At 38.0% G+C, this 27089-nt stretch overlaps 1 protein-coding gene across 6 annotated transcripts in view; it reads left to right on the forward strand.

Moving 5' to 3' along the window:
* Nucleotides 1–367: 367 nt before the first annotated feature.
* The window catches only part of SEMA6A (semaphorin 6A), a 172211-nt gene continuing 145489 nt past the window's right edge, over nt 368–27089 (forward strand). For 3 of the 6 annotated variants that reach the window (XM_075836342.1, XM_075836351.1, XM_075836360.1), the window contains exon 1: nt 368–793. The gene's annotated coding sequence lies outside the window, so the exon portion shown is untranslated. The remainder of the gene's footprint in view (nt 794–27089) is intronic. The other 3 variants (XM_075836319.1, XM_075836325.1, XM_075836335.1) reach the window with 2 other exon arrangements.

Consider the following 27089-nt stretch of genomic DNA (forward strand, 5'->3'; position numbering starts at 1 on the left):
CAATATTACTCAGTCATATCATCCATTTTATTCCAGGAATCAGGTTGCAGAAATAAATGTAACATCTTGCTGAATATATTCATTTAATGCAACATTTGGAAGAAAAATCCGAATATTTAATGTGATCTCAGAAAGGACCCACTGTTCTAGAGAATTACTGTATTATATTGTATTATTTATTAAATGTATGGAAATGTTTCCCTATTTATACTGTGTTTGCAATGTTTTTTTATTGTTATTCTGTTTGTCACTTTTAAACACATGGATGTAGGAGGTGTTCAGAGATCCAGTCCAGGTTTTGCCTGCTGCACTAGATGCCAGTGCCAGTAGCAGAGGGGTTAGGAGACATCAGTAAGGAGTAGGCTGGGCTTATGAGCAGAGAGGCTGAGCTCAACTCTTCTCCAAATCCAGTTCAATGAGCAGCAGAAGCAGCAGCAGTAGTCAGTGTGTGGAGAGCTGTGTGTTCCTGCTGGGGATCAGGAGAGATCACAGGAGTTTGGGTGAACACTGTACCCCACTCATCACAGCCCTGATATGACTTGTTCTCCTGCATGCCATTGAAGAAGACCTTACAGTGGAGTCATTGTGGAATTTGGATTGTACTAGAGGGAATAGCAGTTTCTGCATAAAGAAGAAAGTGCAGCATTTGCAGTAACATTGTATCGCATGAGTAGTAATGACTAAGGATTGCACAGGAGAACCCAGTGGATTGGAGAGATCCCTCTCAGTGGATTACTAATGGGACTCTACATGAGCTAGCCCTGATTCTGCACTGCTTCTGCATGTTCCCAAGGTAAGGTCTTCTGCTATTTCTCTATGACTGTTGTGTGTCTATTGCATGTAGCCCGGTGTGTTTCTAGGAATGAATGAAGATAGTGGTCATGCCCATGATTTCACTTGTATTAAGAGGGTACAGACCACAGGGGGTCACAGGCATCTCTCTCTCGATCTCCCCCTCGTTGGCAGAAGCCTTGGCTGCTCAGATACAAAGGCAGGGATGGTCTGTCGAGATCTTCTTCCTCTTCCATTGTGAGTGAATGGCTTGGAACCAAGCGTGGAAATGCGAGTGTTAAAGAAACTTGTGAGTGGCCCAGGGGTAGCTAATTGCTGCTGAACGGCTGATTGTGCCCCCTGTCTGAGGGTAAGGGGGTGGTGGGCTCTCTACAGCAGCGCAGACCCCTCCAGCACTAATAGGCTTAACAGAAATGAAGGGGTCGTAATGGGGTCGGCTGTAAGCCGCGCATCACACCAGGGCTCATTTCCTCCCCCATCCCGGTCTCGGCCACTATGGATGGCATTGCTTTTAACCTTAAATTCCCCAATTATACATATGCCAGGCTTTCTCCTAACCCTGTTTGTTGTGAAGTTGATGGGAGAAGGGAATGGGAAGCTGAATGAGTGTTTTGCCGTGGCACACCCACCTATGCATCTGTTTGATTTGAGTGCATTTCATATTATGATGCATAGCAATTAAAGGGCAACTCTGTGCCAAGCAGAGATAATTCTAAACATTATATCATATAATGCATATTGTGTACATTTAGTTACTGTACTAAAATTAGGTCACCTAGCAAGTTCCTGTAGTGTACTTAGTTGAAGTGCAGAGAAATGATGATATGGTCTAAGGGATGGAATCTGATCAGGCAATAGCATGTTCTCCCCATGTTCTTGAGGTTTTCTGCCGGTGCTCAGGTTTCTTCCCACACTCCAAAAACGTGTTTCTGTTAATTATCTCCCTATGAAATTGGCCTCTAAAATGTGTGCAAGTGCTTAAGATATGGAATTTAGATTGAGAGTGATGTGAGTGTGTTCCCTGTACAGCGCTATGGAATATGTTGGTGCTATATGAATACCAAGTAATAAGTTAATAAACCACACTTATTCCAGCCAGAGTAGCTGCACTCAGACTGGGCTGTCAAATGCATCCAGCGCCCGGATGCTTGCTGTTCAAGTACATGGTAGCTGATGCTCTGCTTTCCCATGTGTATGAGGGGCAGTCAGCTGAGGGTAATGCTCTCTAAGTGCTCTGGCTGTGAATTTGAAGGAGAGATAGTGGGAGCTCTGGGAACCTGGCTGCAAATACCCCCCATGTGTTGTTTTTCCCTGCTGCCTTCTGGAGCCTGGTTCTGCCTGGTATATTTGGGGAAATGGAGCAGAAAGTCAGGGAGCTGGTGGGCTGCATCGCTCCCATTGGGGCCCTAAAGCAAAAATGAGATCATTACTATAAAATGCTTGGGATGGCTTTGGGAAAAGAATGGGTGGCTCTATGTCATAAATTGCTGCAAGCATTCACATAGAGTCTAATACCTTGGTGCTAAGCACCGACTGTCCATGCCAATCCAGTAAGCCTTATGTGCAGAATTCTGTAGTATGTCCTTCTAATAATGGTGTATTTTCAATGTAACCCAGGAAAGCTAATAAACAATAGTACAGTTGAGTAGGGAAATGGTGACTATCCAAATATTGACGCTAGACAGTGCAGAATAAATGACTTTGCTCTAGTGCCTTCAGAGGAATAGGGACATTTAAGTTTTATTGATTGTAGTAACATGGATTTTTCTTTTAGTCTTTTGGTAAAGTAGAAAACACACGTGGTGCCTGGAAGATACAACAAAGGTTAATTGTGCAAAACCTCTGTCTGCAGTACCTTGTAATCTGGACACCCAGCGGTTTCACTTCTCATAGAAAGTCAATTGTGCCCACAGCAGTGAATCTCTTAATGGCAATACAATATAAAAGTGCTTATTTCCCTTAAGTGTGCTTCTGTTTTTAACCGCTCTGTCAGGAGTCATTTCTTTATTGCTATGGGAAGGTTTGATTTGTCTTCCCCATTTCCCAACTATCAAGCATGTAAAATAGAGAAGGCTCTGTTTAAATCTCATCTGGATCAATTCTTTGAATTGAATACCCATGTGGCCATTTCAGTTTGTTTTTTTATTTTATTTTATTGAGCGTAGATTGAAAGCACATTTAACTGTGTTTGTATAAGGAAAAGCCCAGATACCAATGATAAACTATTATTAGCATGTACAGTGCAGGAAGAAAGTGTTTACTGTATGTTTATTATAGGGCAGTCAACTAAAATAGGAAGGGCATAATACTATAACCGTCTGGTTACCCCTTGCTGGTTGCCCTGTTCTGGCTTCTATTCTGTCCCAGTTTAAGTGCTATAAAAGTGAATTATTAACTTTAACCAGACAGAACTGTGTCTCCAGACTTCAGAGGTAGATGCCATTGATCAACATTTATCTGGAAGTTGTGGTCTTGTCCAGGTTCCAAGAAGTTTTATTTTTAATGTGAAGTGTAGATAATGTTTATATTCTGTAGATGGAAAGACAGCCCTTGTTGTTGTGTAAATATTGGTCTGTTGTATTTTATCTTTTTTATATATTGTGTATTTTTTTTTTTATTGCTACATTGTTTATCATTACTTCAATGAAAGCCTTTGACCCTTATCTTTTTTAACTGGTGTTAACACAATCCGACTCCAGCATTGATTAACCTAGTTTTATTATAACCTAACACCTGGAGTCACCAAAGTATAGACCTTATAGATGTAAGAAAAACAACTTTGACGACCTCATAGTTCACTAGTTTGTTTTGTAACGTCATCACATTTAATATTGCCTGTCCCCCAATCAGAACATTCAGTTTTTTCATTGCTAAATTCTAGTGAATAGTTAAATTATGTTGATGATCTGCTAGAAAAATGTATCATTGAATAGATGATCAGACATGAGTATTCGCACACGCTTCATTAGGAAGACTTAATACAAAGGAATAAACCTTCCTACGCAAGGTTTAAGCATTGCACCCCCAAGTTGTGACCACAGTCTGTCTTCTGCGCTTCAGTCCACTAAGGTTGCTTTAGTTTTGATGGGTTGAGTGATAAGCTTAATGAAGCTCTTTAAATGGATGTGAGAGAGATGAAATGTATATCTGTGTAAATATATTGTTTTATGACACATGGATTTGTAATACATTGCTACTTAAAGATAAAAGCAGACTGTGGCTCTTTCCTGAGCTAGTAATTGATGTGTGGGAGATTTGTCTGCTAAATGCATCTAGTGGATGGGGGTCTTTTAGGGTTAGTAGATGCCTTTATTGCTAAAACAGCCAGTGTGGATATCCTGTGGTAAATCCAATGATCCCAATGTATAAATGACAGCAGATTTGTTTGTTTGGCTGTTTTAAATTACAAAAGGAACTTCAATTTCAATGTTGGCTTCTCAGAATGACATTTAAATGGGGGCAGTGCAGACAGATATGGTGACTGCAGCCCTGTTTCCCTACTCTTTGTTTATATGTCACTCATCATTATATCAAAGAAATAATTAATTTATTTTGTAATAACACTTTACTGGAAAGAGGCCATGTTGGAAGCGGATGAGAACATACAACACCCAACCTGCTTTTATTGTCTCTGGTCTTAAGACACAGCGTAGGATGGTAGCCTCTATAATTTTATATAATTTCACTTTTAATGACCGATAATGGATAATACGGCAGTATTTTTTAAACAGCAGCAATGTGTTTAGATGATTTGACTTGTGTTTCAGCATTGTTCACTGGCTAACCAAGCATAAAGAATGAAATGTAGGCTTTATTCAATGAGTTGTCTATGGCTCCCCTGGTGGAGACAAAGTGATTTGCAGCGATGGGTTACTCTTCACTCCTGTTCATCAAGCTATTTCTCAACACTATTCCTTTTGTGCAAAGTTTTTACACCTTTCATTAAACAATGGTCTTAATGGTTGACAAGTGGTTACATTATTTAAATCTTAAATGTGAATCCCTTACCCTGTCTAGTTAATGAAAGAATGAGTAGTTTGATATGGTCTTCATCATTGATGGAGTCCAGAGCATGGTTTGCTGTGTTGCTTATGCTCTAATGCTTTTGGCAGCTAAATTGGTAAACCTGGTGGTCTTCGTTCTGTAGAGGAACACTTATGTGAATAACTCCCACCACATGTTTTCTTTGTAAGCTGCAAATGTATGAAAAAGTAAATAAATAGTCATACCTTGTTGATTTTCTGATATATTATTGGGCATGTCATTATAACCAACTACCCTGTAATCCAACTCCTCTCATATATCACATCTTTTGGATTGACTGCTGCAGAAAGGAACCAGATTAAACCACTTTAATGAAACCTCTGGAGAATTCAGTGTTTGCAGACATGTCTGGCTGTGACCTATAGAATACATATCTTTCTTATAATATAATTTATAATGTAATTATTAATATTTTGGTCTTGGACAGTTACTAGAAAATCTAATATCTTTTATAAGAACGAATGTTTTTGTAAACATATGGATCTGGATGAGTGAAGCAGTCATCCTATTATCTGAATACATTCTATAAATTCTCTCTCATACCTCAGTGATGGTTCCTGTCGATTGATAAACTGCATTCAGATGAATATAGTTTTAGCTTTCTGTGTTGCTGCCATAAAAGGGATGTAATAGAAAATGTTAGAGATATTTTGGTGGGCAGTAGACTGGCTTTGCTAATACAGATATCATTTTAAACCATGACTTTATCCAGGATAAAAAAAACATAAGGTATTTCTTGACCCCTTTTTCTCGTTGATGGCTTATATGAATGTAGAGACTATTTATAGGGAGCAAGTCTTTCATTCTAGACAGGGTCATATAGATGAATTAAGTTCCTTTTAAGATGGTCATATACAAAAATCATGAGTGGATTATTTTGGTAAATATATAAGAAGCCAAGAAGTATGAGACCAGGATGATGATCTTGGCTCAACTCATCCATACGTGGCTGGAAGATTAGTTTATACATTGCTGCTGTGGCTATTAGGCGGTTTCCAATTGTAGAGGATTATATTTGGCTAATTGATTTTTTTCTTATGCTATATACCCTTATTCTATGAAGCCCATATACCAACATACAATTGTGTTATTACAAGTTTATATTCAGGGTTTATAAATATTTTTGTGTTGGACCAGTGCTGGCCAGTAGAGGCAGTATGCAATTACTGTGCTGCTTTGATGGGTTATAAAATGTTTATATTAAACATCATGTATAAATACATATCAAATATTACACATCTTTCATTAAACATGGCTAGCTATGTGCAGTAAGCAGCATCAAATTAAGCTTTAATCAATCTAGAGCAATAGACAGTAAGATCAACTATCATTTTCTTCAAGTCATTGTAAATGTCAAATTGCTCTAACCAGATACAGTTTTAATCTTTCTCAAATTTACATTTTATTATATACTCTAAAATGTGTTCCAGCAGATTTGCATTAATGTATAAAAAGCTTCAGCCTTCATTAATTTTTAAATAAGACTTAAAAGACCCTCTAGCGCAGAAGCCCTGGCATGGGGCACTGCATGCCTCATCTGGTAATACAGCAGCCCTTGGATTGAGTGGCATTAGTGAGATCATTGGGCAGCAGGAGAACTTCATTCATAATAACTCCTGCCTTGTCAAAAGGGTTTGTTGACTTTGTGGTTCTTGCTCTTCTACAGTAAACGTGCACATTATGTTGTGTAATTCAGATATATGGATTGATGAAATCCATATTCAGTGTTGGTGTTCCTGATCTTAGCTGACATAGCTTTACATGCTTTGCTCTTTAGTTAATTCCTTTAGCATCTTCAAATGATGGCCCAGCGAGCCATCTAGACCGTATGCTTGATCTTCATCTATTAATCATGAAAACGGCTTTCTTATGCGGTTGCCATAGTGCCTCAGATAGTGTTGGGGTGCCTTGGGGAAGGCTCTCTGTATAACAGGACTTGCAAGCCTTGCAGTTATTTTGGCAGTAGCAGAGCTTGAAAAGAACAGAGAGCAATATCCAACATTATTCAGTATTGGATTAAGAGGCAACTCCTAGAAGTGTCTCTGTGGACCTTGTTATGTGAACATCCAGCTGATATGTATTTTTCTGGGATAATTTTTTTTCTTTGTTCTTGCAAAATAAAACCCAGTTCAGAGAGTAGAGGTGACTTTAATCTATCAGCAAGAACAGGGCATGCGTTTTATCACTCCCAGTGATAAAAGTCCAGGCTAATGACAGAATTTAGGCCCCGCGAGGAAATTGAACCAATTTTGTTGGATAAACTAATCTCAGTCCAAGCTCTGACGTGAACTCTGTAATTTATCTCCTCTGTGTTTACTTGTAGAGTCCAAAAATGAGTCTTGTGACTTTATTTTTATTTGCTCCCTTCCGTAGACCGGCAAATGGCAGATGAAAACAAGATAAAAATAGTTAATTTAACCTGTGACTGATATTAACCATTATTTCATGTGATTGACTCTCATACAAGCTAGTTATTCTAGTTATTATCTTAAGCCAAGGCCTTAACTAGTGTGACACATATCGTATTATTCTCTGACAAATTATTTGCCTTTGATTTTTTTTTTTCTAGATGGTAGTGAAGTATTTGGGTTACATGTCTTTCCTGTATTTTGGTCCTTACCTTGTGTGTAGAGATATATATATATATTAATGAATTCGACCCCTGCTGCGTGCAGCTTGCCATCTGCTCCCATTTTCAGAGACCTTTACTTAAATGGCTAGTGTCAGTCACTCCAGGTGTAATCAGTATGGATCCCATTGTTTTTTTTTTTCTTTAGGATGTTCCTTTAAGCAACTGGCCTTATCGGTCAGAAGGATGAAATTACATATGGCGAGAAGCTTAATGCTCATTCATTCATTTAATATCTGCTCACACAGTCTCCATTACTGAAGAGAATGGGTTAAGTACCATTATAGAAGTATAAAATATAGGCTGTATTCCTGCCCCTGTTGTAGAAAACATCATCTCTTGTACCATACCCATAATTATATAACCATTGAATATTTAACATTTTATTTTTTTTAGTACATTTTGGAGTTATTTTTGTATTTTTTTTTTTTGTTTGTCTTCAGCCCAATAAACATATGTGACTGGAAACATGTATCTCCTATTTCAAGTGTTATTACATGAAACACTTTGTATGCTGCAACATGTCCAGTGTTGAATAGATCTTTATTGGTCCTCAGTGAAAGGCTTGTTGAGACTAATGGAAGTCCCAGGCCAAGTGTTGGATCGCTCAAGTTCATGGTTGTCACAGTGGTGTAAATACCAAGAATCTGATCTTTGAAAGAAGGGGTCAGCTCCTGTCAGCTATGTCTTCAAGCAGTTTTAAAACGTATACTATAATTGAAGGCAAACCAACAATGTCAGGCTTGGAAAAGATTCGAATGTTCTTCAATAAAATCAAGTTTAGAATATATGCCGTTTTTATGAGCTCCTGAATCAACAGGAATCAACCAATGCCAGATTATTAGATGGACATTTTATAAGTACATATTTTTTTTTTATTTTTTTTAAGGTCTTGTTCACACTGAGTTTTTTGCAGGCGGCAACATCTTCCTCAAAATTCCTTCAGGAATTTTAAGTCAAATTTTGACCTGATGGCAGAACATTTGCCACATTTTTCGTCCGTGGCCATTAAGCGCCCCGGGCAAAAACCCCCGTCGAAAAGCGCATTAACATTGATGTTAATGGGAGGTCAGACACGGAAATGCCTAAAGAAAGGGCATGTCGTTTTTTCCTGCAAGCGTTTTTTTACCACTCGCAGGAAGAAAACTCCTCTGCCTCCCATTGAAATCAATGGGAGGCGTTTTTTGGCGCTGTTTCCAATGCGGTTTCCGCATCAAAGATAGCTCCAAAATACTCTGTGTACTAACCCTTAGGGTAGAGATCTTCTAGAAAAAGGTTCCTCCAGAGGCATAACTCAAAGCTCTGGGGCCCCAATGCAAAACCTGTAACAAAGCCCCTCATACCATGTGTGATTTATAATATTAGTGTCAGCTTATGTGGTAGAGGGGCCATTGGGCCTCCTCATTCTCCATTCAACTTTGATTTGTAAATCGCCTATTTATTAGCTTACCGATGGAAACTCGCATTATGGCAAAAATAAACAAATTCTTACGGATATCATAACTTTGCTTTTAAATCAGAGAAGTCTTCGAATTGGCTTAAATGTTCCATTTCCTACTTCTCCACTTGGGAGATTCCAGATGATCAAATATCAGTCAGAATTGTCAGATTAAAGGGAATTTTCTGTATGTTTAAACTGTCTATGCCCATCGGGTTTTGTTTAGTTCTCGATTAAAGTGTTCAGGGGTATTTCTTACCAGTTAATTAAGCAAAATGGTGACTGGAGTGATAGGTTGAGGTGACTTGTTATGGAGTATACTGTTCTAAGAACAAAACCGGAAACCTTATCCATACAGCATGCTGAATTACTTATGTTGTATTTTTCACCTAAGCGATCATTTACAAATAGTTCAAAGCTTATTTTTACCTTCTAGATTTATTTTTTTCAATACAGTATACTTTACTTTTAGAGTGGCATTCAGAAAACAACATGGCCTTTTAGTTGAAAAGGTGGCTTTTAATTGCCATCTTTCACTTGCAAAATCATATGCTTTTTGTTTGTTGGGTTTGAATGTTTTTACAGCACTCACCAGTAATATTGAATTAGCAGTGTGAACTCTATAGGCAGAACACAAGTGATTGACTGTGAAATGACATATTCTTCCTCAAGTAACAGCACGCATAGGAGAAACTTGTTATTTTATGGCATTGTGGTTTAGTATTAAAGGACAGGCCAAATATGGAAATTCTTGGAAGTACACAGCTTATAAAATGTGCTAATGAAAGATTCTCAAATATGTATGTAAATGTTTCCGGAGCTCCTCAGAACTGGAGATATGTCAAAGCAGTGATCATCGGAGAAGGGATTTTTTTTTTCTGACTTCACTAATCCCATTGAAGACCACTACACGTCACGGCTGACTGAAATAGTTGCTTACATGGAATAGTAGATCTATTAATATTGAAAAGATTATTATTATATTTTTTGTATTTTCATATGTAACACTTTTCGAACCCTTAGCATTGACAAAAAAAAGGCTGCACTTAGAAATTTAAGGGGGTTATATAAGATTAGAAGAAAATGGGTCTGCTTATTCTCACAAAGCAGTTCTACTCTTGTTCGTGCACTATGTCTTCTATTGTAACTCAACCTCCATTCATTTGGACAAGCCTATGGACTAGAGTGGGACTGTTCCGCCAAAAAAATTATAATAATCAAACCCTTCAACTAAAAATAGGACAAAAAGCAGAATTGGCCAACTGTAATATGCACTTCTGGTGGAGGTAGTGCAAACTGGGCCAATAGCCCATATGATGTCTGCAGGACACACCACATACACAGATGTTTTACGCATAATTTTACACGGGCAGATTTTCACCCAGTAACCAGCACCGATCAACGATAATAGCATGTGGATCGCCGATCGTATGCTCCATTTAAATAGAGCAATGATCGGGATGTATAGAGACGAATGATCGTCAGTACGATCGTTCGTTCCCATACGTTTTCCATCTTGTTGGCAGCACATCACCTGTTTACATGGGGAGATGTGCTGCTAAATGACCAATTTGGCTGCATAAAAGAACCGATCAGCTGACAAACTAGCGTTCGTTCACTTGTTGGATGATCGCTTCCCTGTATACACAGGGCAATTATCGGGAACGAGCGCTCGTTTTCCTGATCATTGGCCCATGTTAAAGGGCCTTTAGATTGCTTTGACAAGGTAAACTATATGGAAGGATGACTGACACACTAGAGTATTCTCTATTGGAAGCAAATTAGATTTTATTGGACAATCCTATTATTCCCATTCATTTCTTTGGTGACACTAAAGTGGTTTTGGGATAAAAGACTTTTATGACATGTTGGTTAGATAAGTCAAAGCAGTTGAAGGCTTCCATAAATCCCACTTATTTCAGTAGAGCGTGAACCCTCATATAAGGCTATTTTTTCCATTGATTAATAGTGAACAGAACTCAATCATTCTCTAGATCAGTGGGGTTTTCCGCTTCTAAATCCCCATAGATCTGACTTGTATGACATGGTTTTTGACATGTCATAACATATTATTATCTGAAAACACATTTAGGTCCAACTAGTCGTTACAGGTTCTTATTGATTATTTACGTTTCTTCTTATCGTAATCTTGAATATTGTAATTTGTATGTATCCAGAATATTAGTTTGTAGAACACTAAGATTTGTTTTACATTTGTATTGTATATTACGTTAGTTATTTTTCCCTTGCTTTTAATCCATATAATATAATGTTGTCGCAATGCAAGTATTATTTGTAACACTGAACAATGTAAATTCATATTTGCTTTTAAATCCTCCTATACATATAATGCTCCCCCTTCTAACACTGAAAATCTAGAGGCTTCAAAGGAAAGTGCAATATTTTAAAGGCAATAAAAAAGGATAATGTAGCTTTTATTGTGACTTGCTATGCTAGAATCCCAGACGCCAAAATTCTTTGGGGAGTAGTCTAACGCTTTTAAGCACCACAGTAGTGTTTGATCTCGCCGTCTGACTTTACCATAGCCTACAATTAGCACCCAAACCTCAGCTACTATGAAAGGAAAACACATGCTGACATATGCTGCTCACTGTGCAATGTACGAATGAACTAACCCTGGTAAATGGATCTGTCTTGGTCATATTACAAAAATAGCAAAGCTTACCAAACCATGGTCTTGGCAGCACAGAATCATATGAGACCCTTTTTCCCTCCAGTATCCCCATTAACAGCTATACCTAGAGAGAGGTTGATTGTACATCTGTGGTTGAGTAAAGTTCAGTGCAGCCCTTTCTTTTTCAGCATTTACCTGTTGGGTGGTCTTAGTATCATAATGTTTCCAAAAAGCAGGGTTGTATGGCAAATCCCCATAATTATTAGTTTGTAAGTGAATCCTAGCAAAATTGGAAATATCTGTCAATAGCAACCTAATGTGTATTGGGCACCTCACACCTCCATAGGTAATCGAAGAATGATGTAGACATTTACCCCCTTTCCTATATGATATACTAGCATAAGATGTATCCTACTATGACCCAATCATTTATTTTGGCATCATTACTGAAAATAACCCAAATTCACAAGTCCCGACGCATCTACATTTTATTTTAATTTGGTAATATGTAGTTATTAGAATGTCTCCAAATAACATCAGCATAGGATACTACTAAACCTAGCAATTACTGAAGGAGGTAATAGCTACCCAATTTATTTGGCAACCATTACTGTTTTTACTTTTAATTCAACCATACACTAAAGGTTATTTAGTTTAAAAAAAAATCAATGTAATCGATACTGTCAATTATCCACTATCTCCCTTACGTAGACAAGCCAATGGAGCAATTGATTGGTATAGGACATATCTTTGCCTTTTATCTGGTAAATAGTCCAAATATGTCTAGTTTTATGCGTAGCTTGTTTACTGTAATCCAATATTTTTTACTTCGTTCCTTTGGAACAAAACTGTTATTAATAATTGCTAATCTCCTTTATTCAGCACGGTAATTATGCATGTGGCTTTCCTTTCTGGAATAATGTGGTAGCATCTTCTTCTTTTTCAACCTCGCACAGACAGAATATGTTTTCCAGAGAAAGAAATACATTTTCAAATCTGCTGACAATGGTTATTACAGTGCAGAAAGCTCACTGAACCTTAAGACAATAGAGCTGTGATGATCGGGTTGTTGCAGAGCAGGTCTAACAAAGAACTCCCTTGTTTTAAGGGAGTTGGAGTATGAAATTGTTGGCGCTCTGTCTTAGCCACATCATATCTTGTGAGCAACACCTTACTCTGCATACTGTGTGCTCCTGGCATGACATTTGCAAGTAAGAATTCAACGTTCATCTTCACAGATGCCTTTTTGAACAAGAAAAAGCACATATCATGTGCTAGCATCTGAATTTAATTCCAATGTGTGAACAACACGTTGTAAAGCTTACAAATGTTGTAGAATCCAACCACAAACTTGTGAATCATCTGTACTGTCTAATTAGATGATATTGTCTTCGAAGCACAGCGACAGATGATTTTAATCAGTTCTCTTATAGCACTATATTTCCTTGAGGTTTTAAGTGTTCAGAATAAGGAGATATTCGCTATACATTGCAGAGTATGTTGGGAGCATAGCTTTATAGTCTATATTTTCAGAACTGAACAACCGTTCATAAGCGGTCTATACATACCATGAGCTTAATGGGTGTTTTTCACCCATAATTTAATTTTACTATATAAAAGCATATAGTGATATATATTCTATATTTCTAATCTGTTTTTATATTCTAATTGTAGATGTCTTCTATTTTCTGTACATTATTATGGGGGTGGCCATCTTGCTTTAGCAGTTGCTCTGCTCTGTTAACAGCATTCTGTGATATTACAAAAGCCACATGGATCATAGGAGACAAGTCTGCAGATGACCCACTGATTTCTATGGGAGAGTTTCCTAGGCATACTCTGTAAGGCTTCGTTCACATCTGCGCTGGAGGCTCCGTTAGGGGCCTCCGTCACAGATCCCAGGGATTACTTGAGACACAAGGGCAGCATGCTATTGTGTCCACTAAAATCACAGACACCATGACGGGAAGCCGACGGAACCCATTGAAGTCTATGGGTTCCGCAGGCCGCCGGCGTTGTCCGTTGTGCAACAGAACCATTGCTTCCGTCATTCCCTTGTTCTGCTCCCTGGATGGAGCAGAACAGAATGTCACAACGCAGGGGTGACCTTAGCCTAACCTGAGCAGAGGTCATTGTGCAGGAAGGGATAGAAGGGGAGCTGTGTCCAAAACCTAAAGTCAATAGTGGATCCTGTGTTATCTATATATTGGTATTACCTTTCATTGTAATCTTGCCTGTGATGATAATGAAATGACTGCTGAGAAGTGATCTCTACAGAACAGGAAGTGTCAGTCTATTGTGAGGCTCAGAGGCCACAGAGAAAACTGCAAGATTTTAGGATAATTTTTTAATTTAGATATTGACTGGAAAAATTAAAGAAAAGCATCACCAAAAATTGTAAAAAAAAATGTTTGTAACATTCAAATATTATTTTACTAACGAATAGGTAAACCACAATGTCCGTGCAAAAATCTGAGGTCTCTAACTTTAACCTCCAGTCAAAATCCACAAAGTAATGATGCACGGCAAACGCCAGTACTTTAATGCTTAACTTATTTATATATAAGTACAAGTATTAAGATACATATGCAATAATACTAATATCTATTAGCACAAGTCACTTATTAGGTCCATAGACGCATTCATGGTATTATACCAGTTGTCCATATAGTGGTTTATCAATAGTCCATATTGCGCTCAACACAAATCTGCATGTAGACGTCTAGTTAGATGGAAAGTGCATCAGCTCACTTGTGTGACGTTTTGGCGGGGACTCCCATTTTTATTTTTATTTTTTTTTCTACTGTATGGTGCTTTATGTTCTTTATTTTTTTTCTGTTGGATTCATATGGAATCTGACAGGAAAATAAAAACCTGTATGAAATCGAAAGTATACGAAAGCACAATATAGCCCCAAAGACTTCTATAGGTGCCACAATTCAGCTCCACACAACTTGGAGGTTGTATACTGCTGCAATACTCCCATATACATGAGACACTATAGGCTTGTATAAGGCCCCATTTTACACCAGCCAATTTTGACCGTTGCAACGAGCGCTGATCAACAAGACAGCTCGTTGATCGGCGCTCATTTGCTCCTGTCACAAGGAGATAGTATGGGGATGAGCGGTCGTTACTCCAATCACTGGTCCCCATACATTATTTTAATTTACACAGGGAGATGTGCTGCTGACAACGATAATATTTAACTTTTATTTACTTTTTTAAAACTATATGATCAGCAGGTTAATGAGCGTTTGTTCGTTCATCTGCTGATCGCTGCCCTGTTTACACAGGGCAATTATTGGCAATGAGCGTTCTATGAACGATCGTTTGCCCGATAATTGCCCATTGCAAAACCTCCTTTAACTTGGCAATATCTTTGCATTTAACATTAAGGCCTCATGCACACGACCGTAGCCATGTGCACGGCAGTGATTTTCGGGTTGGCCGGCTGCGGACTGTCAGCCGCGAGCTGCCAGCAAATTGCGGGACATGTAGATGGCCGCGGCCGTTATTTTCAATGAGCCTGGACCGCAGAAGACGGCCGTAATATGACAGGTCCGTTCTTTCTACGGTCGTGTGCATGGCCACATAGAAATGAATGGGTATGCAATTCTCTCGTGGATTTTCGGAGGAACTGTGGCCGCAAAAGCACGTTCGTGTACATGGGGCCTAAGACCTTGAGCTAAAATCTCAGGGACCTTCACTAAATGGATTGTTGTGTTTGTCTAAATAGGCATGTCCATAAAATACTGGATATGAAGTACTGCATACATATACTATCTTTTACACTCCGAGCCTTGCTTTCATAGTAGTTGTATGGAGAGTGGTCCTCCAGATAGTCACTTAGGGACTGAATATTAAATGAGAGCATCGGGAGGACTCTAGTGCTAAGGTAAATTAGTCTAACTTACTGAAACCAGAGAACCATCTGAGGCGCAGATGGTTAGAATTTGTAAATTCTCAAATGAACATATATCCTATATTATCAGCTGGTATTTATAATGAAAACTTTGTAAATCCTCTCTGGGAGCAGCAGCAAGTCTGAGTTATGATTGCTGGAGATTTTAGCAACTTCTCAAACTTGTGCTCATTGACCCTGCAAGAGGAGTTATTTCTGGTCAGTGGACATGTTCTCATGTAACAAATTCTCGACTATAACCATTATTTTACCTTTGATGACAATTACCAAGCGTGTGATTACTAAATTGTGAAGGCGATAGTAATGGAATAAGGACGTTGCCTGTAGAGCAACATATACAAGGTAAATATTTGTGCTCATCAAGGTTTTTCTGTAGCTAATAGCCATACATAACATGTAAGCAGATACATTCAGATTCCCACAGCTATTTCTTATTGTGCACTATGAAGCTATTGACACTGAATGAATTCTAGTCGATGAGGGTCTTTCATGGACGATGTGTTGACCTAGTAATATAGTTAATTTTAAATGTATTAATGCCAGCCTTGGGTGCTTTTGTCTGAACCAGACTCAAGAATTGGCAAATGAATGATGCCTGTCTTCATTTCTGCAGCAGATGGAGAAGGGATATTGTTCAGTAAGCTCATTGATGACCTTTTTGTCTTATGTTTCAATATATATCCCTGTAAAGGCTTAATGTCTTCCTTGATCGTAGAGGTTTGAAACATATGATAAGATAAATGCTAATGATGGTAAAGACAAAGCCTGGTTGTTAGTGACATCCTTGCTAGCTTTAATAGCATTAAACTGGTTGTATGAGTTTAGAAAAAAGGAAGGTTTTTTTTCCAAAACAGCGCCACTGATGTTCATTGGCTGCTTCTGGTATTGCAGTTCAGCCCCTTGTTCTTGAATGGGGCTTAGCTGCAGTATAAGACATAGCCCAGTGGTGGCGTTTATGGGAATAAGAGCATTTCCTTTTTTCTAATCTCATACAACCCTTTTAAATTAAACAAAGATCTCTTTAGGAATTTTATATTTGCTATTAGAAATACCAAGTCATGAACAAGCCTGGTGCAAAGTTCACACAGATGACAACGTATATCTCTTGATATTCCAAAGCAGTAATCAATGTCTTATTTAGTCCACGATTTGTACCCTTTAGGTCTAGTTTTGCCTAAAGCAACTATCTTTTCTGCCTGCCCTGCAAGCAAACCCAGATTGTGTCATTAAAATATTCCTTAAATACCGCTAAGGAGCACCAAGTAGCTACCCTTTGACAAAATTGATGTCCTGTTTCTTATGTCGTGCACGTGCCTTCACTGCTTTCGCTGATACATGTTCTTTTAGTCAGCAATGTAGCTTTTTTAGACTTAGATTAATTTAGAGTGCTTAGGCACGCACATTAATTGTCAGCAGAGCTGTATTTGTTTTTTGTACCAGAATGCATTTGGATCATAGTTCTTAACTCCTTTCATGGCATGCTGCTTTTGTACATAAGAACAATGAGCTGTATTTATATTTTAATCTTTATAGTATATATTTTGTTGAAAAACAGTTTGTATTTGATTGTTTCCCAACAATAAATGCAGTGAATGGAACCCAATTTAGAATCTTGATGTCAACATAGACAAAATGAAAATACTCATAGAATGCAGGGGCAGACTGACCCACTAGGCTACTAGGGGATCCCCTGGTGGGCCCCGGCTCTGACACCGCAATGGGCCCCAATGATCCAACAGAAGACCACCTCCTTTAGAGATATCTTTGGAGCCAATCACTTGCCACAAGGGACTATTTCTTATGAAATGCTTCAGTAATAATCTATTAGACCTTATTAATTATATGTCCTGTGTGTACAATTGTAGAACCAAAGATTACAACGCAATTTAAATTGGAAGTGCACATGTCCTGTATAGGTGGAGGGAGGTCCTCAGGATCATATTCTCTGGTGGGCCCAAAGAACCCCAGTCTAAAACTGATAGTATGTGCTTTATGTTGTATGTATCATTATTAAGTATATACTAAAATCAGATCTACTAAGATTTCTTCATATAAATCTTCTTTATGATAATGACAACTAAGACCAAAATCAACCCTTATTTGGTGTTTTCGCTCAACTTACACAGTTGCATACGTCTTCTATTGACTGTCCACGCTGTATGTGTAGATTTTGCTATTCAATACATTTGCTGCTGCAAGATCCTGATGTACTGTATATTGACCAATCATATGCCAAAAGTATACCCGTTTGACATACATTTGGCTATTCAAGTCTCTGGGCACGTTGGAATATATATGTATTTTCATAATGTCCCTCTTCTTCTTTTAATTATTTATTTAATATATATATATATTAATTTATGTAAAAATCTAGCCATGCCTTCCACAAAGTTGTCTACAGTTAATTCGGAAAGCCTTCAGACCTTCTCACTTTTTTCACATTTTGTTATGTTGAGGCCCTGTGCTAAAATAAAAAATAAATCAAGTTTTTCCCCATCATTCTGCACTCAGTACCCCATAATGACAAAGTGAAAAAATAATTTTCAAAATGTTTACAGATTTATTAAAAATGAAAAAAATTGAATTTTACATGGACATAAGTATTCAGAGCCTTTGCTATGACACATGAAATTGAGCTCTGGGGGCCTCACATGTCTCTAGATAATCTTTGAAATGTTTCTGCACCTTGATTGGGGTCCACCTGTGGTAAATTCATTTGATTGGACGTGATTTGGAAAGACACACCCCTGTCTATATAAGGTGTCACAGCTGGCAATGCATATCAGAGCAAAAACCAAGCCATGAGGAGGAAAGAACTGCCTGTAGAACTCAGAGACCGGATTGGGTGGATACACAGATCTGCAGAAGGTTACAAAAAAAAAATTATGATGCACTGAAAGCCCCCAAGAGCACAGTGGCCTCCATAATTCTTAAATGGAAGAAGTTTGGAACAACCAGGACTCTTCCTAGAGTTTGCCACCCCACCAGAGTAAGTAATCAGAGGAGAAGAGCCCTGGTAAGAGAGGTAACCAAGAACCCAATGGTCAATCTGGCTCAGCTTCAAAGATCCTGTGTGCAGATGGGAGAAACTTCCAGGAGGTCAACCGTCACTGCAGCACTCCACCAATCTGAGCTTTAAGGGGGAGCGGCCAGAAATAAGCCTTTCCTCAGTGAAAGACACATGAAAGCCCGTCTGGAGTTGCAAAAAAGCATCTAAATGACTTTGACTGTGAGAAGCAAGATTCTGTGGTCTGATGAAACCAAGATTGAACTTTTTGGCCTCAATTCTAAGTGCTCATCACCTGCCCAATACCTAACCTACAGTGAAGCATGGTGGTGGCAGCATAATGCTGTGGGGAAGTTTTTCAGCGGCTGGTACAGGGAAACTGGTCAGGGTAGAGGGAAAGTTGAATGAAGCAAAGTACAGAGATATTCTTAATGAAAACCTGGTGTGGAGTGCTCTGGACCTCAGACTGGGCCGTATTCCAACAATACAACGACCCTAAGCACACAGCCAAGACAACACAGGAATGGCTTAGGGACAACTCTGTGAATGTCCTCGAGTGGCCGAGCCAGAGCCCTGACTTGAAGCCAATCGAACATCTCTGGAGAGACCTGAAAATGGCTGTCCACCACAGTCCCCATCCAACCTGACAGAGCTTGAGAGTATCTGCAGAGAAGAATAGCAAATCCAGGTGTGCAAACCTTGTGGCATTATACCCACGAAAACTGGAGGCTGTTATCACTGCCAAAGGTGCTTTAACTAAGTACTGAGTAAAGGCTCTCAATATTTATGTCCATGCAATATTTTAGTTTTTCCTTTTCAATAAATTAGAAAAGATTACTAACATTCTGTTTTCACTTTGTCATTATGGGGTATTGAGTGTAGAATGATGGGGAAACATTTTATTTTTATTTTTTTTAGCACAAGGACTGATCGGAAGAAAATGTAAAGGGTCTGAAGTCTTTCCGAATGCACTGTATATTTTGACTACAGTTTTTCAAAACGTTTTTTATTTCAAACTTTACTATGCATTACTTAACTGGTTCCCGACCACTGGCTGTGTTTTTACGGCCAGCGGTCAGGGTCCTTAAAACCCGAGCCATAGACTTTTTACGGCTCGGGTTTTAACTTTCTGCCCGCGCGATCGGGCAGCTGAATGTCGGGTCTCCGGCTGTCAGTGACTGCCGGGGACCCTGAGGAGAGGATAGAAGCAGCTTTAACTGCTTCTGTCTTCTCCGATGTGTTTTTACACAGCGTTCAATGAACGCTGTGTATAGGAATAGAGACAGCAGCAGCGGCGCTGTCTCTATTCCTCCCGGTGATCATGTGACAGGTCACATGATCGCCGGGTGCCGTTAGTGACAGACTGCTGCTGGGTCTTACTAGACCCAGCACAGCCCTATTAGTGACAATCGTCACTATGAGAGGGCTGATTTCCCCTGTAACTGGGGCTGCTGTGCAGCTCCAGTTACAGTGGAAAAACATGGTGTAAAAGAAAGAAAAAAAATATATAAAGTTCCCCAAAGGTCTTTTTTGACCTTTGGGGGACAGACCATAGTAATAAAAAAATAATAAAGTAAAGTGCAAAAAAAATGAAATAATAAATACACATAAAATACCCACCCCCAAAAAAAAACGTTCCCCCCCCCGCCAATCATTGTTGTAACGCTAGCGCTGACCCAATTACCCTAATATAGACATGTAATATATTAAAATTTACGGTAGACAATGACGATCACAAATAAATGGTCTATTTTAGGTTAAAACTATGTTATTACCCAAAAAAAATAGCTGAAACGTAAAAAAGCTTATTTTTTTACTATTATTTTCAAACTTTATGAATAAAAATTCTAAAATAGCAAAAAAGGTGTGTATAAAAACGATAAAAAATGAAACCTGCATTGTCTACGGAAAAAACGTCGCAAAAATCACGTCGTTAGCCCAACAAATAAAAACGTTATAGCCATTTAACGAACACGTGCTAAAAATGGCTAAACAGTGTCTGGTCCTGAAGGCGCAAAATAGCCCGGTCCTGAACTGGTTAATAACCTTTCTTAGCAACATAAAATAAGCCTCAAAAGAGCAGTTCTAGAATTGTCCTCCTTTGATAACTTTATGGAAATGCTGGGATTGCAGCAATAATAATATCTAATCACGTATCTGGCAGCTTTCAGCTCTGGATGCAACATTATGAGCAACCATTTAACTACATATTGTTGTTTTGAATATATAATTATTGCTTACCTGGGTGTTTTGGGTGGCGTGTCAAGATGTATTGTATTAGCACCATGCCTGTTCTCTGATAAATGAAGAGATAATTCACATGTACATATTCTTTCTCATTTAACTGAAAACCATTATCATTGTCTGCAATATACGATTTTCTGTAGTTCATTGTTAAAGCAGATTGTAGAAGATTGTTTTGTTTGGTTGCCTTTTGTGTTCCAGTCGTCTGGATGGGAAAAATAAAGCTTCGAAATGTAATAAGCAATTCCACATGTTTTCTTCTTCTTTTTTTCTTCTTTTTTTTTTTCTTTCTTTAGTTTAGGAACAGAGTTGAAAAACTTAGACCATTTCTTAAGCAGTCGTCTTCTCTTTGAATCTTTTTTTATGCTAAATCCTAATAGAAGAATGATTTTGGAAATCTATGACGGGCTTGAGATGCATAGTTGAGGAATAGCTACCTGTTAGTGGTTTATCTATTTATACATATTTATATCAGATACTGAAATATCTCCAAACTACCTAGGTTGTATTTTTAACATGCACCTTGCTGGGAAGAACACATGGTCCTATATTCCTGTACGGCCTTGTTCACATCTGCATTGGAGGCACCGCTAGGGGCCTCTGTCGCCGATCCGGCCGAGATTACCGGGGACAATAGCCCGGCATGCTGCGCTACTGTCTCTGGTAAAATGAGAGACACCCAGATTAAAGTCAATGGTTTCACAATGATCATTACGTGTATGACAACCTACCTTTATGAAAATTATCGCAAGAGAAAAATGAAGGTATAGCCCAAAGCAGCCAGGCAAATTGAAGCATTGAGTTCTAGCTAGAGTTTTCTCCACCTAAGGCAAGGATTCAGTTTACTATCCTAGCCCTGGAGGAAAACATTCCATGTATGCTCATGTGTGTGAAACCAAACAAATAGCCAGTTACATTATTTTTGTATAAAATAGAAATGAGAAGAAAACAGCCCAAATATTTAAGTCTCAAGCAACAAATTTGTAGACGCGTTGGAGTGAGTTTATTAACATTCCTATATTGGCAAACTGCCGTTAAAAATGTGCACTCTTTTGTGCTATTTTCGCCACTCTCACAGCACTTTTGTAAAAAATTGGGTGGAGCTAAGAAGCGGAGTCTCCTGCAGCCCGACGAATTTACTGTCATTTATGCCAGAAACTGGCATAAACTATAACGCAAAGCTGTAGTAGATTTGACTCCCTGGTACACGTACAGCCAGAACAGTGCCTCGTTTTTAAGAGGGGTGAACCATTTCACAAATTAGACGCATCTTAATCCAGCAATCTGTATATTAAGACTTGCGTATGATACGTCAATCTTAATAAATCTCCCCTATTGTCTACCTCCTGCATGGCAATTGCTGAGCCTTGCCACAAGTTTAATTTCATAAATATTATTTTATATTTATTCATCTATTCATTTTGTCACAAATTGTACTTTTTGTTTAGGGGACCTTTAAAACATTGAGTTCTGTAGGTTACTGAAAAGGGTGTCTGTAATAGGCATCGCCTGTGTGTTCTAAGCTCCGAACATGAGATTTCACAGTTAGTTGGATTTGGTTTATTATTTAAATTAATTGATAGAATCCATTTAACTGGCTTCCTAGTGCAATGTATTTATGCTGATGTGCCCGGCAGGCTTCTATTAATGCATAAGCATATTGCCAAGTTGAGGGAAAATGCGTGTTCACCCAGGCACAAGTTACATATTTTAAGATATTGTGTTTAATTAAAGTCTCTGATTTCAATGTGAAGTAGAAATTGAAATGAATTGAAATTCATACTTGTCAGGCAGTTGTCATTCAATGTGAAATAATGGCTGTTATGCTGGCTGAGGAGTGTCATGCTATAGTACTTTAGCATTTGAGGACGTCGAAAGGGCATAGTTAAAATATTCAATGTCAGGGCATTGTATTTTAAAAGAAAAAGTTAATGGTTGTCCTGCATGTGCGGAGAGGCTCGTGGTATTTGCAGAATGGAGTGTATGGATTTGCATCTCAGCTTAACACCAGTGAAACTATATACTCTTTTCAAACAGCCCATAAGAACTGTCTAAGCCTTTGAATAGTACTCAATTGTCTAACTGAAACATTAGTCAAAGAACATGCCTTGGCTTGCAGTATTGTATAGACTGATTACTTATTTGGATAATATCCTAATATTTCATTTCATAGATGTAACTATAGGTAGCATTGAGGTTTAGAGCTTGTACCATATGCATGTATATATTTTTATAAATTTGCCATAAATACATCTGCATACCATTTATACGCTTATATGTAACTGATATTTTAAAATGTATTTTGGAACAAGTTTCAATTATTTATATTAATAATGCTCTATTTCATGAAAATCTAGAATATGTTTCATGTGTTCATCATGCTTTTCTTTCCAGAGTAGGTAATAGATATTGATTTGTTAAGTCAAAGCATGTGAATTACTATTTTAATAAAGAATCAAGCTAAAAAATGTGATTTGTCTCGTTCTTTTGATTCATCTCAAGAACAAAATGCAGTATGGTTTTTCCCCAAAAAATCAAAAAATAATAATTATCCATGGCAACACATTCTTAATTAATACCTAAGATTGCGAGGCCCTGAACACATGGCAGACAACCTTTTTCTAGGAAAGAGCCGTTTCTAATTAATCATCCGTTTTTGTTTTTATCTTGGACTTCTTTTTAATGAAAAGTGTAAATCCCCGAATTATTACAGATTACGATTGTTGAGCCAGATTTTCTTAACGTTCAAGAATGTGGAACAAGTCCAAACTTATGGATGCATTCATGTACGGTTTGAGAATTTCCCTGTTTATATCTGGTTTCATGGTTTAATATGCGTATGTGGTGATTTCGGATCCAAATGAGTAACTTGATGTAATATTGAAGATCTCTAGCACTGAAGTATATTGCAATGTACAGTGGGGGAGGATGAGAATAGGCACAACTTATTTCACTGACTTTTGGCTGACAGTTTTTTCAGTATTATGTCGTCGTTCCGATATAAACTGTCTAAGCTGAATGGAGACCAAAGCCAAATGCTGTTTTTAATATCCAAAATGGAGAAATTCTTACACACAAGTATAAGAGCCAAGCTGAAAACAAGTTAGATCAGTTTTACGTATGAAAAAGTAAAATCATACCATACACATCTATAAACTTGCGTATCAGTATAGTGTGTATTTAAAGATTTGTGACCTGATAACTAAAATAAATAGATTGCATTACATTTTGTGTACAGAGGTATAGCCTGTGTTATAGTCCACAACAGCATTCACAATTCTGCTGGTTGCATTTGAAAACAGTCGACAATTTTGGCAACATTAACAACTTAGAGCCCTTTTACACCCTTTACACGGGCCAATTATCGGGCAAACAAGCGCTCACAGAACAATCGTTCCCGACCATTGTCCTGTGTAAACAGGGCAATGATCAGCCGATAAATGAGCAAACCCCCATTCATCTGCTGATCATATTGTTTTAAATGCCGAAAATATTATCATTGTTGGCTGCACATCTCCCTATGTAAACAGGGAGACATTCTGCCGACATGATAGAAATGTATGAGGACGAGCGATCGTAGTAACGAGTGCTAGTCCCCATATATAGCTACCTGTGAAAGGAGCAAACGAGCACCGGTCTACGAGCTGTCTCGTGGATCGGCGCTCGTTTAAACGGCCCACGTCGGGCTGTGTAAGACCACCCTTAGCTGAGTTCCTATGGTGCAGTGGGACGGTTGGCTTTCCAATATTCGATGCCATTTACATTGCCTTCTCTAATGACTACACTTTCCAAAATGCAAATCACAAGTAAGCGCTGGGCAAACAAGGAATGCTGGGAGATTTAAACTCTGCAGCCTGTAGAATTATCAGTGCACCACTGGACTATAATACAGACTGTAGCTCATGATGTAAAACAGAACCAATGTAAATTATTTGCAAAGTTCTCACTTTTTATATAGATTAATTCTTAAAGTATATGTTCCCCTTGGAACGCCATTATACATAAAGTAGATTTCCCATGCAGCATTGCTTTTAGGGGTGAATAGCTCTGTACATACCCCACCCGAGGGAGCCTGTATGGCTTTGTGCTTAGGAGCGGTATAGCCTCAGGTCAATGGGTCTGCCCGGCATTAGCCCTTATAATGACAGGGTGATACTTTATAATTCATCAATTTAATTTCATTTACACTTGTTCCTTTGAAAAGAAGAAAATCCAGGATTGCCAAGCAGCATCAGAGAATAGGCTGAATATGGTTAGCACTTTCAATACATGAGATTTCCCCAAATTGTTTAAAAAATTGTTTATTTTCTGTTGTCAGTAAGCACAGCGTTATTCACAATGATTGTAGTCAAAACCTAAAAAGAACATTAATACAGGCAAGAACACATTTTTGATCTTTGAATATATTTATTAAATCTTGAGTTAGTGTTTGTTTATGACCCATGTCTGAATTGGCTTATTCATGGTGCAGTGCTCCTTGGAACGTGATAGCATTCAGAATGTAAGAGCTTCGATTGTTTCCCTTCTACTACGACTTGCATGGAAAACAGTCCTGATTAAAAGAACTGGGACAAGTTGAATTGGTGATGCTCGGTGCTATTGAATCCATTGTTTCCCCGTTTCAATTGAGAACCCATATCTCATTTATAGCACAATATCTGGTAGAATTGTTTACTTCAATAAGACAACACGCTTTCTTGTTTCTCTATTCTTGTCTTTTATCACTGCAGTTGCATGTACAATCATAACTCTCATCTCAGATATTCTGCTCTTTCATGAAATGGGACACAGAATTATGTATGACTGCCATACTAATGAGCCAAGCAGACAAAGCTCGCAATGTCTCCAATATCTTGTCCTCTGACTACACTTTGCTAATGGGTTGGGAGCTTTTGGGATTTGAAGCAAATGAGATATTTCTGTTTCTTTGACCCAACTGTGAAAGATTTAAGAGATTATTGCCTGTCTGGTTTATTATTGATTCTGATAAATAGTATAACAATAGAAGATTATATGGTCACGTTTATAAATTATCTCTACATTTTAAACTAGAACTATGAAACTTCCTGTAAGTCACAGACGCAATACCAGTTAAACAAGAATAAAAAAAAATCTTATTAAGGGGACTTGTTTGTTTAAGAGAGGATGTGTGTATTCATGAGGTAATCTCTTTCTCTGTGTACAAAGCAAAAAAAAAAAAATCCATTCATATCCTGTTGAAGTTTGTTCTGTTGAGGTTTATATCACACGCTGAAAGTAGTGCTTTATTTAAACCTCTATAGGATGTCAAATCCTGAAGGCTTGTCTGCAAAAAACCCAGGATTCAGGTTGGCAGTGCCTTTCGAAAATTTGCTGCTATCTCCTTAATAAAGAAAACAATAAAAATAAAAAAAATAAAGCCCCCTCAAAAAAATATAAAAAAAGGTTATATATATATATATATATATATATATATATGTATATATATATATATATATATATATATATGTAGGTATGTGTGTCCTATAAATGTTTTGGGCCACTGAAATATCACATTGGTATCTAAAGGCCCATTTATACGGCCCAATAATCGGCCAAAGTGTTTTTCTGAACACTTATTTTCACATTTTGGACTGTGTGAACAGGACGGCAATCAGCTGACAAACAAGAAAACGCTTCTTCGCCGACTGATTTATTCTTTTATGCTGCCCTTGTTAACAAGTGCCGATTAACTTTGTTATATCATCGATCAGCGCTTGTTATGGGAAGAAATCTGTAAAATCAACCTAACTGGCTACTTAAGTGAACAATTCTTCTCTGGTTATTGGTAAAAGGGGCGATCAACCCTACTGGATATGGGACCTCATTTTTGGTACAGTGTTCCTTGTAGTGAGGAAGGTTCATTGGTACCGTTGTAATTTATACCTGAGAAATATTGTAAGTTCTTGTGAGCAGGGACCCCTGCTTTCTAATTGTGCAATTGTTTCGATTATTTCTTAGTCAGTTTACTTGTTAACCCCTTAATGACCAGGCCATTTTGCGCGTTAATGACTAAGGATTTTTTTTTGTTTTTTCACGGTCACATTCCAAGAGTCGTAACTTTTTTTTTATTCCGTTGACATAGCCGTATAAGAGCTTGTTTTTTGCGGGACGAGTTGTATTTTTCAATTGCATCATTTTTGGGTGCATATTATATATTGATTAACTTTTATTAACTTTATTTTAGGAAAGAATTGAAAATTGACGGCAATTCCAGCATGGTTTTTCACATTACAAATTTGCGCCGTTCACTAATAACATGTTACCTTTATTCGATGTGTCGGCACGATTATGGGGATACCAAATATGTAGAGGTTTTATGTTTTCCTAAGTTTACAGAACAAAAACCCTTTAAAA

The sequence above is a fragment of the Rhinoderma darwinii genome, chromosome 1, assembly GCF_050947455.1.
Source record: "Rhinoderma darwinii isolate aRhiDar2 chromosome 1, aRhiDar2.hap1, whole genome shotgun sequence".
NCBI classification, from domain to species: domain Eukaryota; kingdom Metazoa; phylum Chordata; class Amphibia; order Anura; family Rhinodermatidae; genus Rhinoderma; species Rhinoderma darwinii.